The sequence below is a fragment of the Camelus bactrianus genome, chromosome 5 (genome assembly GCF_048773025.1).
Source record: "Camelus bactrianus isolate YW-2024 breed Bactrian camel chromosome 5, ASM4877302v1, whole genome shotgun sequence".
NCBI classification, from domain to species: Eukaryota; Metazoa; Chordata; class Mammalia; order Artiodactyla; family Camelidae; genus Camelus; species Camelus bactrianus.
The window spans coordinates 71,132,724-71,150,246 of NC_133543.1; positions in this window are offsets into that span (position 1 = coordinate 71,132,724).

Consider the following 17,523-nt stretch of genomic DNA (forward strand, 5'->3'; position numbering starts at 1 on the left):
CTTGCATATTTATCTTATAGTATAAAATGGTCCAGACACCAAGTATAAATTTGCATAGAATTAGATGACAAGTGATAACTCATTGTATCACTTGCTAATGACTTGAGCTGATGTCTTGATAATCTTACAACTCCTCTTTTCAAGATCCACTGGAGATTATATACAGTCAAATATAAAGTCACATACCATTTTGCTAATATCTGGAAAAACACTATGCCCCACTGCAAGGATTCTCTGGCAACCTGCACTCTATCACCCACATGAGGTTACTCTTCTTCCTTTCTTGGTATTGGGGGAAATGTGGATGGTTGGTTTGTCTCAAGTAATCCAATATTTAATAATATAAAAAATATACTCTATGAAATACCATAAAGAGATTAATTATTCATGACCAACACATCTGGGCCTGTAAATGAAACATACTATTGCTTAAGAAAATGAATAATTTGTGAAAACATTTCTTAGACTTCAATATATGGCTCTGAAAGAGATGCTGAATAAATGGAGAACCCAAGGAACATCAAGGGAAACCAGTTACAATCTTGGTAATTGGTGTGATCTCACTTACATTGTCAAACAATGCACAAGAGTGGCCGTCCATCATACTTTGGCACCAAATCAGAAGGTGGTACCTCTGAGAGACACTTCAAGATTTCTATCTCAATAATAAATTATTGTATTGTACAGTAGGACTTATTCTGTTATAAACAGAATCATAAACACATACAAGTTATATACAAATATTGAACAATAAAATCAGTGAGAGTGGGCCATTCTTGTATTCCCTTTGCCCAAGTATCTCAAGTAGATAAAAGACACTATCCAAAAAGTAGATGAAGTTTATATATAATGTTCTACATTTTTAAACATTCAAAAAAATGCTTATTTATAATTTCATATGAGTTTAGTGGATCTGATTTGGCATACCAAATCTCTCTAAAACCCATTTTCTCAGTCAGGCTCACTATTCATGAGTTCTGATTGATTGATTCATTGATTGATTGACTTTTCCAGATCTTAATTCATTTTTAAAACTTTTTTTAAATTGAAGTATAGTTGTTTTACAGTGTTGTGCTAGTTTATGGTATACAGAAGAGTGAATTGGGTATATATATATATATATCTCTTTTCATATTCTCTTTCATTATATGATATTATAAGCTATCAAATATAGTTCCCTGTGCTATAGAGTAGGATCTTGTTGTTTATCCATTTCATATATAATACTTAGTTTCTGCAAATTTCAGACTCCCAATTTATCCTTCCTCCTTTTCGCCTCTGGTAACCATAAATTTGTTTTTCATGTCTGTGATGAGTTCTGATTTAATTATTAAGTGGAAAATATCTTATATACTATTTAATTTAAATAAGGAGATAGTAGGTAGGTAGATAGAGAGAAAGAGAGAAATAGAGGAGGGGAGAAAGAAATGCATAAAACCTGTTTCTTGTATTTGGCAGCTTTTACTACATTTAATGAAGCTGTGTGAGTTTGTAACAGTCTCTATGGGTAAAAGAGGATGCCTTGGACAAGGTGGATACAGAGACAAGGAGAACTAGGTGGGGTGATACCAGGGAGCCAAAGAAGGCAACCCCAATGTGGAAAGCATGGTGGTGGGAGACAGAGGGAAGGGAAGGGATTAGCAGTCATCTAAGGCAGCACTTTTCAAAGTTTTCCTTCAAAATTAAGTCCAATGAACTGTACTAGAGGTTCTACAAAGAAAGCATTTCACTGGCAATACATCTGGGACCTGTATGTTCACCCCTCATGACTCATGTATTAAAGCTCTGAGATGTTCAAAAGTGAATACATCACATATCTTTGACCTAATGGAAATGAAACTTGTCTGAAAATGCCAATCTGGAAAGGTTAAATATTATGTGATTCCAGCTATAGGACCTTCTGCAAAAGGCAAAAACTTTGAGACAATGAAAAGACCAGTGTTGCCAGAGGTAGGAATGGAGGAGGGATGAGTAGGCAGAATACAGAGGATTTTTAGGAAAGTGAAAATACTCTGTATGATCCTACAATGACGAATACATGTCATTATACATGTGTCCAAACCCATAGACTATACAACACCAAGAGTGAATCCTAATGTAAGCTATGCACTATGATTATGATGTGTCAGTGTACGGTCATCAATTGCAACAAATGTCCCACTCTGATGGGGATGTCTATGATGGGGGAGACACAGCATATATGGGAAATCTCTACACCATCCTCAATTTTCTTGTGGATTTAAACTGTTTTTAAAAATTAAGTCTTTAAAAAAATTGTCAGAGAAGCTGGGACTTGCTTTAGGAAATAGACAATAGAGGGATACTGTATATTCTTGAGTAATGAAGGAGGGGTTTTAGGAAAATTAGTGGGGCTCAGAAAGGGAGTTAGATTGGAATCAGTTGAAAAGTACAGTAACTCATGGTTGAGTATGGGGTGAGAGGAAATATGGGTTAGAGTAAAATTTATGTAGAAACAGAAAGGTCAGAATGAAGAGTGAGTGAATCCTAGTGTATTTCATAAGAAGTAAAAAGATCAGCAAGATTACTGCATATAGAAGATAAGAGTAAGGAACTATAAACATATTTCTCATAAATGGATGTTAAGTAACTCTTAAGATTTCCTACCAAAAAAATTGTAATATCTTCATAGCCACAGGAAAGCCAATCTGAAAAATAGTAAGGGGCAACTGAATTTGATCATGGGCATGTTAAATTTGAGGTAGCATAAGATATCCAAGTATTTTAAGTTTTCACTGAGAGGTAAGAGTTTCAATTCTCAAAGTGAGTGAATTCAGACTTAGCTTATGGAGAAATTACAAGAAGACAAACAGTCAATTTAAAAAATATTTTTAGTTATTCCACTGATAATTGTCAGTTAAATCAGGTTTAGTTAGAGAGAATAGATATTAAAAAGAGGCAGCACTTTGAGTGAAGTCTAGCTCACATTTATATTAATAAAGAGTATTAACACATTGTAGGCTGTTATCCCTGAAAATGAATCAAAATATACCATTTCGCACCTGACTTGTGTTATTTTTTGTAACAGAACCAAAGGTTTTTAAATTCTACAAACAACCACAAAATGCAAAATAAAAGCATAACATCCAAAATCTCATGCTTTGAATTAGAATTCAATGTACATATCTTCTAGTTGTAATTTTCTTGTCTATCATTTCCCAGATCCTAAATTAGACTTATTTGGCACCATGCCAGAGGCGGGTCTTTAAATCATAATGACACTCAGCTTTTATATACAGCGCTATTGATGATATGAACAGCAAAGCTGGGCAGTGCTGGAATGGAATGGGGGACAGATGTAGTTCCAATTCTGGCAGAGTGACTTTAAAAAAAATCTCAATTTTAAATACGGCTTAAAGAAATTAGATACACATTAACCATCAGTGTAGGGAGTGAGAGAGAGTGAAACAGATAAAACAACATTAAAATATTGACAGGAACATCATAATGGTGTGCTGTTTAAAAAAAAAAAAATTCTGTAAAATCAGCTTTATGAGGTTAAATACTCCAAGCACACTTCATAAAGGAGCTAACAGTTGACCTTCTATATTTGAATGCATTGTATCAAATTGCAGGGTAAGACAGTACACGAGGTTAGCCATAAAAATCTCATAGAACAACTCCACAACCAAAAAAGAATCTTCCCCTCTGCTCAGATTAAACCAGATGTCAAGATGAAATAAAATACCCTTAATACAAAACATCGATATATACTTGAGGCATCAGTCACTGTAAGAGGAGAAATATTAGAGACTTGTATCTCATTTTTTGAAAAAAAGTTACTTGACTTAATGATTTTACCAAAAAGAGGATTTCAGATTTCAGAACAGCTTTGTAACTAAATGGTATTTAAATAACATCCATACTTTTGATTAGTCTACACACAGTTAAGATTTTATTTGACATTAAAATCATATCAATTTAGTTATATTTTATACAATTTAAAAAAGCTAGTATATGCAAGTATGAAATGTTTATGGTGATTATAAACCATCTCTAAAATGAATTTAGTGTGAGAGGTTTTCTGTGGTATTAATAAACATATTTGTGTTCTTAAGTATACAGCAAAGTACAGGGACTTTTACCATGAAAACAAACAGGGGAAAAAGAGTTTCTACCATGGGAACATAGCACTGTGCCTTGATGACAACTAAAATAGATTAAAAAATTCCTTCTAAAGGCATCCCAGGAATGTTTACCATAATGATTAAATTGGTATGGGTATCTCCAAGAAACCCAGCTTATGGAAAGGAATTTTTGTAACCTTATTTTCATTTTAGGGAGTGCTATTGTCAAGATAAATGTGCACACACACGTCACTAGAGTCTTGGAATTGGGCCTTCCAAGATCAGCTTTTTGGAACTCAGTGGATGGTATATAATGTCATAATGATAAATTCTTTGGCCCAAAATACTTTTCATATATTTTACTCTGCCATTGAGAAGATGACTTCAGAAATACAAAAAAGTATTCAGGATCAAATAATATATTCCATGTAACAATATCACCTGTACAGATATGGACTCGTATACAAATTACATTGTGGAGAATCAGGCATGATTTTTCCATATGCCTTGCATGTCTTGATTTGACTAATAGGTTGCTTTGAAATTGCTTTCAAAATGCATACCAGGATAACAGAAGACTGTTGCTTCATTCTGTGAGCACAGGCTCTACAGGACCTACCAAAACTGTTTATCGAAGGTGATTCCACAAACTGGAATAAATGAGGTGTAATGTGGATGCAACCAAGAAAGTATGCATTAATGAATCAGATGCTACCTAGAGTGAATAAAGTCTTAATCCTTTAGGGGAAGCCTGGAAAATGGTGTAAAACATGACTCAGACTTTCCCCACCCGAGGGACAAGGAAGTTGTGATATTTACACAACAACTCCCCAAAGTAATTTGAATAGTTTTGTTGGGAGAGGCTGTTAATACCTTGGCATTTCCAACTTGCCGTGCACATGAGCAGTAGGGCTCTCTCAGGTGCACAGATCTTGGCAGTTGGAAGGTGTCTGGAACACGCTAAAAAGCCGAAGGGATGTAGACAGAGCATTGACACCTCTACTAAATCTTTCTTCCAAAGGGAATAAACATGATCCCTGTACTTTTTCTCCATCTTTGCTACTTTTCAATTCTTGAGAAAATCAGGAAATATTTAGAAACCACATCTGTATGGCCCAATTTAACTGAACTTTAAAGCATAGAATTCATGAAGCCAACTCTTTATTATAAAATAAATAAGAAATATATAGCAAATTTTTTCATAATTTCTGTCTGATGAAGCCTGAGATCCCAAATTCAGATTGATAATCCTTAGTCAATAAACCTTTAGATCACAATTGTGTCTTTTCCCAAAATCTTAAAAATACATAACTTAATTGAAGAGAAAAAAGGAAAAATATTCCATAACTTTATTCTGAAACTCATTATTTTTCTTTATTTTCAAACTGAAAATGCATAGACTTTAAATACAGAGTTTGTGTGTTTGGGCAAGTATATAAACTTATGTAACCACTACACAAATCAAAATATTAAATATTTCTTCAGGAAGGTTTTTTTATACTATTTGCTAGTCCAAGCTCCCCTTCCCTATACTCACTGTTCTGAGTCCTACTATCTTAATTTTGCCTATTTTAGGACTTGATGTAAATGGAGTTATATTACACGTAATCTTATGCGTAGGACTTTTTCTCATTGTTTTGAGGCTCTTCATGTTGTCTGTTGTCCTATGTTTCAGGACTTTATGCCTTTTATACAACTCAGGAGAATTCAATTGAGTCAATATGCCAATATTAGCTTGTCCTTTATCATGTTGATAGGCATTTAGGATATTTCCAGGCCTTGGCTATTATGAATAAAAAGTGCTATGAGAATTTTTGTCAGGTCTTTGGTGGACATATGATTTCCTTCTCTTGGGTAAATGTTAAGAAATGAAATGGCTGAGCTATCGAACAGGCTTGTACTGTTGCATTGATCTATTTGTCTATGCTTAACAAATAATAGTTTCTGGATTTACCGTAGTCATCAGGTTGTATAAATCACCCAAGTTTATTATTTTGCAAGATTGCTTTGACTCTAGTAAGTCATTTACATTTGCTTACACATTTCTGAATGAGATTGTCAAATGCTACCCAAAAAATAACTCCTGTAATTTTTACTGAAATGACATTGAATCTGAGATCCATTTAGGGAATATTTAAATCTTAATTGTGGGTTCGTCACCAGTTGTGGGTTCTGGCCAGCAGAAGTCCCACCGAGATGAAATGAACTACTCAAGACTCTGTGAAAAAGTCAAGAGAGCCAGAGGGAGTCCGGAGCCAACTCCAGGAGCCTCTCAAATCTCCCATATTTATTGAATACAGTCAAAGGAGGAATGCAGGAATTTAGGGAAGGACAGGGTGGGATCACAATGAGTACAAAGGCTTTATTTATTGTTGGTGTTTGGCTCAAGGTCAGAAGACCCTTTTTGGTGAATCATGTTTGTGTTGAGCCGGTCAGCTTATCAGGGCTGAATTTATGAGAATCAGCTGCTTAACAGCTTGGACTCAGGTGGCTGTGCCTGTCTTAGGTTGCCCCCCTCAGGGGATCTTATCCTTCATTGGCTAACCAGCCTTCTCACCTCTGAGTCTGCAGCTTTTTATAAGTTGTTTACCATTCCAGCCCAAGGCTGTTTTGGGGATAGAAGATTAACAGCAGGCACGCCCAGCGTTTATAGCCGGGGGCCTGGGTCACTGCTAAAACCTCAAGGCAGTTACTAAGCACATCTTCTTTAAGGAGATAAGCAGCTGGGATCTGTTACAATTTGTTAACCCAATCATGGGCTCCCAAAAACAACACTGATTTTTCCAATTCTTGAAGACTGTATATCTCTCCATTTTTGTAACTCTTCTTTTATTTCTCTTAGCAATGTTTTGTAGTTTCCCATACAATGCTAATAATGTTTGTAGTATAAAGTTTTCAAGACCTATCTAGCTACGTCCCAGAGATCTTGACATAATGCACAAATTTTGATTATCATTCAGATAAAAATATTTTCTAACTTTATTGTGACTTTTTTCTTTGATTCATGGATTATTTAGAAGTATGCTGCTTAATTTCCAAAAGTGTGGAGAATATTCTACATTATCATATTCGTTTTTAATTTATTTCTATTGTGACCAGAAAACATACTTTATATAATCTTAATATGTTTAAATCTGAGACTTCTTTTATAGCCAGCATATGGTCTATTTTGGTGATTGTTCTAAATAGAGTTGAAAACAAGGTGCATTTTAATGTTTCATAAGTGTTAATTTGGTCAAATTGATTGACAGTGGTGTTCAAATCTACTATATTGATGGTGGTTTGTTTTTGTTTATTTGTTCTATCAATTACAGAGATAAAGATGTTAAAGGCTTCATCTCTTTATTTTAATTTTTCCATTACTTCTGTTAATCTTTGTTTTGTATATTTTTTAGTTTGTTACTAGGTATGTGTACGTTTAGAGTTATTATTCCTAAAAAATGTTTTATCTTTATGAAATATCACTCTTTATGTCTGTAAATCCTGTCTTGAAATTAACTGGCATTAACATAGTCAAAGCAACTCCCATATGCTTTGTATTTGCCTGATATATCTAATTGATTTTTACCTCAGCCTGTCCTTGTCTTTATATTTAAAATTGTCTATAGTAAATGGTACATTTGATCTTTAATTATAGTCTTTTGTATATTTAATTTTAATGTAATGATTGACCTAATTGGACTTAGAACTACCATCCTCCTATTTGTTTTCCATGATCGCTTCTCCCACTCAATCTTTGTCCACCCTTTTTATCTTTTTCTGGAAAACTATTGAGGACTTTTTAGCATCATTTCTTTTTAATCAATATAGCTTACAATATTCTTTTTTCCAGTTCTTATTTATTTGAAAATATTTTTATTATTTCTGCTTCACTTTTAAGAGTTCCCCCCCACCCTCCCGGAGGTAGAATTTTAAGTTAACAGGGTTTGTTTGGGGTTTTTTTCCTCTTTTTTTCTGCATCCTTTCATAGATATTACTCTGTTATTTTATTTTTGCCCACCATTGCTGTCATCTGTTTGTAATATACTTTTCTTCTCTGGTTGCCTATAAAGATTTTTATATCTTGTCTTTTCTTTATCTTTGATTTTAATAATTAAATTAAATTTCCTTTGTATTTATCCTTCTTGGGGTTAACTGAGCTTCCTGGATCTGTTAATGTTGTGATTAATCAAATTTAGAATTCATCTCAGTAGATATTTTTTCAAACATTTTATTTTTCCTTATTTCCTTCCTTTTCTTCTGGGCTTCCAATTACATGTATGTTAAACATTTGATACCATCCTTCATATTACTGAGATTCTATTAATATTTTTTTCAAATTTTTTTCTCTGTGTTATAGTTTATATTACATCTACTTGCTTGTCTTAAAGTCAACTAATCCATTTCCCTTTTTTATTTAATATGTTGTTAAACCATTCAATTAATTTTTTATTTCATTTTTTGTTTTTCAATTGTTGATTTTCCATATAGTTCTTTTAAATAATTTTTATACATTTCTTCAAATTCTCCATCTCTTAAACCATCTTTTTCATGTGTATTTCATATATTTATCAAAAAATTTTCTAAAGTCCTTGCCTGATAACTTAAATCTTGAGATAACCTGTGATTCTATTTCTGTTGATTCATTTTTCTCTTGACCTTTTTTTTCTGGAGGTAGGGGTTTGTTTTATTAACAAATCCTGTAATTGCAGTAATATTTTTAGTGCATCTGGATGCTGTTATCTTCCTCTAATGATTATTGAGTTTTGTCCTCTCAGCCAATTACATTACTAGTGGATCGTCTTGATCTTGTGAAGGCTTGGTTTTATGCGTTGTAAAGAATGATCTATTTAGTTGTCCCCGTAGTCCTAGAGTCTCTCTAACTCAATAGCAAATTCTCTTCCCCCTACGGGAAGCAGCTATCAAAATTTCTGCTCAGTATTTTTATCCATTCAACTGTTGCTGTTTTGGGTTTTTGGATTTTCCTGGAGTGCTTGGAGTCTGTCTCATTCATGCATAGATTAGGGATCAGACAAAACTATAAGAGATGTTAAATACAAAGTCTACCTTTTATGAGGCTTTCACATTTTTGTGGGATTGCCTCTCAATTTCCAGCCACTTTCAACCCTGTGCTCCAACCACTGACTCCTCATGTAATAAAACTACAGCTTTCTGTCTGAGCTCCACTCATAGTGTGTCGTATCAATGTGACTTTCATCCAGTAAGATTTTTTTCTTTCAAAAAGTGAATTCCCTCCAGTTTCTGCCTGATTTTGGTCACTCTTCAGTGCTCCTAAATAACTATATGTGTGTGTGTGTGTGTGTGTGTGTGTGTATTATATTTTATCCAGAGTAGATAACTGTTTTTCACAGGAGAGCTGGCTCAATGTAAGCTTTACTGTAAGCCAGTGTTCTGACCTTGTTGTTCGTTGTGTATGTTTTTGTTTGTATGCATAACCATGGTAATAGTACTATCTGGATGGCACATTAGAAAAATTCTGTACAAATATGTGCTAATCCACATTTGCTTATCTATTCACATACACTGAATTATCAGTAGAACAGGTTAGTTTTAAACAGCTTACAAGTAAATGATTGTTGATGATAACAAGTATAGCAAAAGAGGATCTTACCAACAGCTGACTTTTCTAACACAAAAGGCATATAAAAACATTCATCCATTTGAGATTCACACCAAAAGCAGATAGTAACTGAATATAAATGATTGCATATCAATTTATCTTGTTGATCAATAACTTATGTGCTCTAGGAATAAAAAAAAAAGTCTGTTACACACAGCAGTAGAGATAGGCATGTGCTCATGTTAGAGATTCACAGCAATCCAATTGTGCAGGCAGTTAGACTGCATGTGATCAAAACTTACCACCATTTGATACAACAATGCAGCTGCTTCAGTGAAATATAAAGAGGAAATGAAATATATAAGACCGCAGCTGTGATGCATGGGTAGAAAAAGCAAATGTGCAGTAAGAAAAATATTCACAAAGAAAACAAACAGGAGTCCAGTCGGTCTAGAACCAACAATTCTTCTATCGTCTGAGAGCCTTTAAATTAATATATTCTTAAAAATCCCACCTATTTCCCAACTGAATTTGTCCCTAAAGAGAGTTATATATTTCATTATATAAACTACAAAGAATATTAATTACAATGTCTATAGAATAAATATCCCTGAAGCTCACTTTCATTTACGGCTTAAAGTTAATTGTATCAAAGGCTACTTAGAAGTCAAAAGTTAATTAGTGGTTTTAAAAAAATCAAAATATATTATTTTCTAAACATCTATCTAAGAAGAAAATAGTGGAAATATTTTTAAGACAACAATCTCAGGGAGGCACTGCCCATCCATTATTATTTTTAAAGTATATTTATAGAGAAACTCCTACATTGTCACAACTATTTCAAGCTTGATGCTGGCAAAGGCGTATGTAATGAAATCTCAAAATACTCAATACACATAGACAAGACACACTGGATCCACAATGGAATTTCATTGATATTTCAAAGTTCCTTTCAGAATGGCCAATATTCACAAAGCTTTAATTATAGTACTTTGTTTTCATGCCATGTCAATATAGATTCCAAGCATCAGTGATATCATTAACATAAATTTGCATATAAGTAAAATTACATAAATGTCACTGCAAAGCTAGCATAGAGCAAGCAGAGAGAAGTAGATGAGCTCTGCATTGTAACTCCTTTCATACGATTTTAGAGTAGCAGTTTTTAAGCCAGCACATGAATTCCAATACAGTTGGCCCTCCATATCCACGGATGCAGAACCCACAGATGTGGAGGAACCCCAGGTGCGGAGAGCTGCCTGTAGCATGCCATTTTTCTTAAGGGACTTGAGCATCCACAGATTTGGGTATCCATGGGGGTCCTGGAACCAGTCCCCCATGAACACCAGGGAATGACTCTATTGAGAATTTTCAACTAGGTGTTTTGTCTACTAGGACATGGCATGTACTTATGAACTTGGAGCACTTCTAAGCACACTCAGAGCATTTCAGGATTTTGAATCCCCTTTCCCCACCTGCATTCTCTCCATTAACCAGTAAGGGGAATGCAATACTTTACTATGATTTCTGTGCATTGTCCTAATTGCACAAATAATTCACAGATTTACAGTAATGTAATTTCTGCCTTGACGTATTAGCATCTCCAAGATTTTTGTTTATTAATCTTGCCAACAATGCTAGTACCACCCTTTGCTTTCTTGCCTTCAGCTTTTTCTTGAAGTTCGTATTCTGGTCTTGATTCCCATGCAGATAGAGAAGACTCTCAATTGTAATATACCAAAACACTTTCCTGTGCTAGATCTATTAGTCAAAGTTAACCTACTAGGATTTTAAAGAATGTTTTCTTATATGATGCAATCTTCAGGATGGTTTCACCATCCATTGTGGATTTTCATAGTATTATTAAATTTTCAGTTATACCTAGGGAAATCAGATTCTATCCCACACTCCACTGTACTTGCTTTTGTTAATGTCACCAAAAACATCCAATTCAATGGCCTCTTCTTTTCCTCACCTTAATTATTATCTTAGCAACATTCAAAAGAGTTGATTACTCCTCCTTTTAAAAACGCTTATTTTGGCATCTGAGACACTAAACCTACAGCTGCAATGAGTCTCCCAAACCATTCTCTAAGTCCCCTTTGCTGGCCTGCCTTCTCAAGATCTAGATTTTGGATACCCCAGGGCTCAATTCTACATCCTATTCTATCCGTATTCTCCACCCCTGTAATATCTTCTATGACCATGGTTCCTAATATATTTTCTAATGACTCTACCTTTATGTCACCAGTCCTGACCACTCTCTTGAGCACCAGAATCCTGTCTTCTGCTTAAGTATCTTCTTGTTCAAGAATCTACTTGAATATTTCATAGGCGCCTCAGTATTAATGTGTTCATAATTGAACTCTTGAAATCCTCTTATAGCCTGTTTTTCCTCCGTCTTTTATAATTACATAAATTGTGTCACCATCTACCTAGCTGCTTAGGTCACTAACCTAAAAATAATGCGTAATTCCATTTTCTTTCCCATACTCTTGTCCAATATATAAGCAAGTCCTGATGGATCAACCTCCAGAAATAGTTAAATCCTTTCACTTTTCAGCATATCCACCAATAGCATTCTAGACCAAGTCATTATTATTTTTCAGGTATTTCTCCTTTCCTTCTTGCTTTTTTAGTCTATTCTGCATTATCATACTTACTTTTATAAATATAAATATAAACCAGATTAATTAATTGCTTTACTTAAAATTCATGTGTTTTCTATTGCATGTAGACATTTCAAACACCTTATAAATGTCCCATGTCCTATAAAGCCACCGATAGTCTGATCCTTGACTTGCTCTCTGAGCTCACTTCCATCTTCCCTCCTCTGGCCCTGTTCATTATTCTCCACACTGATCCTCTTTCTTCTTATCAAACACTCCTGAAATCCTTCCTACCTCAGGACATTTGTACTCAGTGTTCTTCTTCCTTGAATACTTTGCCCCAGATCTTCTCATGAATGGCACTTTCATGCTGTTTGGATCCTACCCAGAATGTCAGGACACCTTCCTTGACCACTGAATCCAAACTTCTTGCATTAGCCTCTCATTTCCCAAACTATCTAGAGAAGGTATATCATTATACCCTAATTCATTGTCTTTGGAGAACTTACTGGTACCTAAAATTATTGTGCTTATTTTATTTCTGCTTGTTTTATATTTGTCTTCCCCCTACTGGAAAATAAGCTTGCAAAGCAGAGATTCAGTGTCATAACTGCAGTACTTAGAACAGTGATTGACAATCAGTAGGAGTTTAATGAGTAGTTTTTCACTAAATGGATGAATGTGTTTTATGAATTAGAAAGCATATAGAAATTAAATCTCTCAAAATATCTAATAAAAAGCACAACAAAGACTACCTATAGTGCCTGTATGAGAATATTAACCTAGAAAAAAATATGTTATTGGAATGGGGAGAGTGGGGAGCTCAGACTTGAGATAAGAAGTAATTTTGGCTAGAAAGAGAAAACTCAGTAATGCCTAGGACTAAGATTAAGCAAAAAGGAGTGAATCGTGGGAATGGATGCAAGAACTATAGAAGAAGTAGGTCTTATGAGAATTGTTCATTTATTTCGTATAAAGACATGAGAGGAATCAAAGTTAAAGTTTGCCAGTTTGAGTGAGAGTATAGATACTAGTTTCATCAGAAAAAGACAAAGCCTAGAATGAGAATGAAAGAAAATAAGATTAAAATATTCAAAGATTATTGATTCAAAGTTAGAATCATTTTTATACTTGAACACAGTCCATGGATTTTGATCATTTTAAGTGAAAAAATACAAATATGGTGGAAGTGCATCATGAAATGACTAGATTACTCACTCCTGGTGAATGGAGAGAGGTGCCTCTACTCGGCAGAGTGCAAAATATTTAGAAAGTGTTCAATAAAGATGCTGATTGATGGGCAAAAAGTCACCTCCCTTAGGTATTTCTAATTGTTTCGTCTGGATTGTGCCAAATGATGAGGTAGAAAAGCAGGAAAATCTAAGACAGGATGCTTCCACTACAACAATTGATGACACTGTTGCTACTGACAAGAAAAGAATATGGGTAAAACCTGTCAAGTTCTTCAAATTTAGAAAATGTGTTCAATATAAAGTGAGATACATATTTCACAAGGTGCTTTTGTATTTCCTTTGAGCAATTCATGGTAAATAGGTTCGAGCTTTTTCAGTCTGTGACTCAAAAGTCTAATTCTGATGTGGCTTTTTCTATTCCCAAGTGTTGCCATGTTTTCAGACCTTTCATTTTTCTTCCATCTTATCTCAAGGCTGAAAGAAGTTTATCATATTATTAGACAACAGAGCAGAACAAAACAATATATCAAGCCCCAGCACTTGGTATTGTTTTGTAGAGAAAATTGGATGAATTCTCTTACTGTGTGATCAGAGAAAAGTATGTCCCAGGTACCGTATTTCAAAAACTGGAAAGAATTGATGTGCCTAATCAATGGTGAAGAAAACAAAGGTATAGCAAATATTTAGAAAGCAAGTCATTCAATATTGGAAGCCTAAATCCTGAGATAAGAGATTTATTAAACCAACCTCAGGAATATGTAGGGGAGAAAGGAATTCTGATATGACATATGAATTAGACACATAATAGAAAATTTTACTTAATGATTTAGAAGTGAGAGTTCGAGACTAGTTGTCATTATTTTACACATAAAATGCTGCCACTTTCATTAACATAAAGATATGTTACAATTTAATCCCAGTAGTTCACCTATATTGATCATTAAATGGTGCTATTCATTTATGAGACTGACTCTTCTCTGAAAATAAACACCTGAAATATCCTTAACTACACGTTTTTAAGGAGAAGTCATAAAATATTAACCTCTGTCATCTTAAAATATCTTCAATTTTAATCTAAACTAACACAGAGAAAATTATTTTTTGTAATCACCCAGATAAATAAGTTTCAAGAAAAATTAGGATCAGTATTATTAAGTCTTTGGGAATGAACATCAGGCTTGTTTCATGTTTGATTTCAGAAATAAATGCATTTCAGTTATGATTTGTGAGACTAATCTGAACTCAGTTTGCCACATTGAGCTTTAAAATGTGTGCGAAAGGTTGTCCTGTGGTATTTATAGTCATAAAACACAGCTGGTGCGATCATTCAGCTACACGTTGTGGATGATTATTGTGTGCCTCAAGTGGGTAATAGAAGCACAAGAGATGTAAACCCCATGAGAAATGTAGTCATTTTCTCCACATGCAGGACCCGAAGCACCATTCGATTATTAAATCCAATGTGCAAATGAAAGGAAAAGCAGCCCCTGTTATGAGCGAGGGCCCCACAGACGAGCAAACCACCCCAGCAAGTGTCTCTGTTAAACAGAGCTACGCTATTTGCCTTAATTTTTAACTTTACACTTATATTTTGGCCAAATGATAATAAATTCCTAGCTCTTATGCTTTTCATAGAAATGTTAAAAGCATCATCACAATTCTCTAAAGCATGCTTCTTTTTCCGTTTTAGCTCAGCTTTTTTTCTTACAGATGCTAGTATAAGGAAATTTAAAGAAGTATTGCATTTATCTCGACTCCATTAATTCATTGTTTGTAAATGGACTATGTTAAACTCTGTCAAAAGTTACTCTTACAGAGTTTATAATCTAATAAGGAAAATAGAATGAATCTTGATATTAACAATTCAGATTAACTATTGAAAATGTTTGAATGAATAAAATGCTAGAATGTAAAGTAGTTATTAAAAAGTGATGTAGTACAATTACTCCGGAGCATAAGCATTATCAGGAGGAAAATAAACTTATTATTCTACAGGTATTTTCTTTTAATGAATAGAGATTAATACATTATTCTCAGACCACTCCTTTTTATTTAAAAATGAACACTTCTGAAATACTTAGAGCACTTAAAATTTTTATTCTGTTTGTATTACTGGCATCAGCCCTCTAGCAAGTTGAAGCTGTTTGAGAACTCGTGTTTGTATTGTTAATGTACATAGCCATTCTTTTATGTGCCATTTCCAGATAGGATAAAGAAAGGAAGCCAGAATGCAGAAATGGGAGAATATTTGGTATTTCCTGAGACCAGCAGGATTCTTCTCCATTTGGTCAATGTGAAGAATTCCTGTAAGAGAGAGGACAGCGAGCGGGTTACCTAGACACCTCATCATAGTTATAAAGATGTAAAGCATGGGCACTGGGAATAAAGGAGGATGCTGCAGTGACTGGAGAATTAGGAGTACTCTGTGAAATCTTTAAAGAGTAAAGATTTTTTCCTTTCTGCCAGAGATACAAAGTTTTGTCCCAGTTTGTTTGACACAAACTTACAGAGTCAAGCCAAACTGCTTAAGAAAAAAAGAAAAGCTTTGTGATGCTGAAAGAAGTCCAAGTCCTTTAAAACCCTTTCAGTGTGCAGAATATATTTCAGGGCTGCTTCTGCTGGAGTCCACCAGCTTATGCATGCTAAGATGGTCCAGTCTTATTTTCTACCCTAAATGCATTCGAAATCCTTGACCACTACTGTACACAGTATCACAGTAAAATAGGACTCTCAAAGTGGCCTTCTATTTTATTCATATTGACCTTGAAGTTTATATGACAAAAGTAAACGGAAAGTTTAAATCAATTTTTCGTACGAGAATTTTCAAAGGCACAAAATTCTATTGTCCCGTGGTGGGGTCTATGTATTTAGACCAGAGCTTTAAACGGGTCCGCCAGAAGACAATAGAGTAGACAGTCACGGTTTACTTTCTTTTTCAGCTTTAAATTGTTTATTCCTGTGTTGCCTCCAGTTAACTATGCTTACTATGGGAAATAAATCATAGTTATTGCTCATCTTACGTTCTTGCTGAATTTTGCATAGAAGTTTCAGTTCCTAAGGCAAATACTAAACTCAGGATTCTCGTTGTAGTTAAGTCAGACTTTACCACATAATAAGGGTAGAAATATTAGCATCTATGTTTCACTTAATCTTGTCCTGTACTTAATTTTACATCTTTTATAACTGATGTATCAAGAGACATATCCAAAAGGAATGTACCATTCCTTCAAACGTTGGAATTGGGATCTTTGAGTTAGAGTTTTATTTTATTCACTTCTCCCCAAATTTTCACAGTAAAAATATCTCTGGTGGCAAACTTGAACTTTAGTAAGATATAGAAATCAGACCGCACTGCTGAAAATTCTTCGTGTCTAAGGTCACTATCGGGAAAAGCTGGCATCTTTCATCAAGGTTAGAAGTGTGATTTCCAGCCTTTTCAAAAAAATGGCACTTGTACAAACTGAAAGGCACTAGCTTTCAGTAGAGACTTTAATGGAAGGCAGTAATGTAGAGTACAGTCATAGAAAAATCTTCCTTCACACTAACCAGTGAGTAAAATAAAAGACTTGTACAAAGTAAAAAGTTATCATTTTATCTCCTCTAGTAAAATATTACTGTATACCAATTTCTAGCTGCAGGGAAAGAAGCTGAATTTGAGAAGTCCCTTCTCCTCATGACTGCCAGTAGACTAAGAAAGTCTACGAACTTCAAATATATAATATATATTACCTTGAAAAGAGATAAGAGGTTGGGCAAAGAGTAGCGCACCATGCCACATGGACTAAACTCATTTGAAGGCACTTCTCAAATGTATACACACACACACACACACACACACACACACACACACACACACACACACACACACACACAGAGACATCCACACACATATGTATCTTAAAAGAGTCATTAGCTACAGCTCTCCCTAAAGATTGTTTTGCATTGGTCAGACAGTTCCAGATAGTTACAGATTTTGGAGAAATGAATTTGAATTGCTAAAATTGAATTTAGAACTTTTGCATCTATGTTCATGAGGCATATTGGTCTGTAGTTTTATTTTCCTGTAATATCTTTGT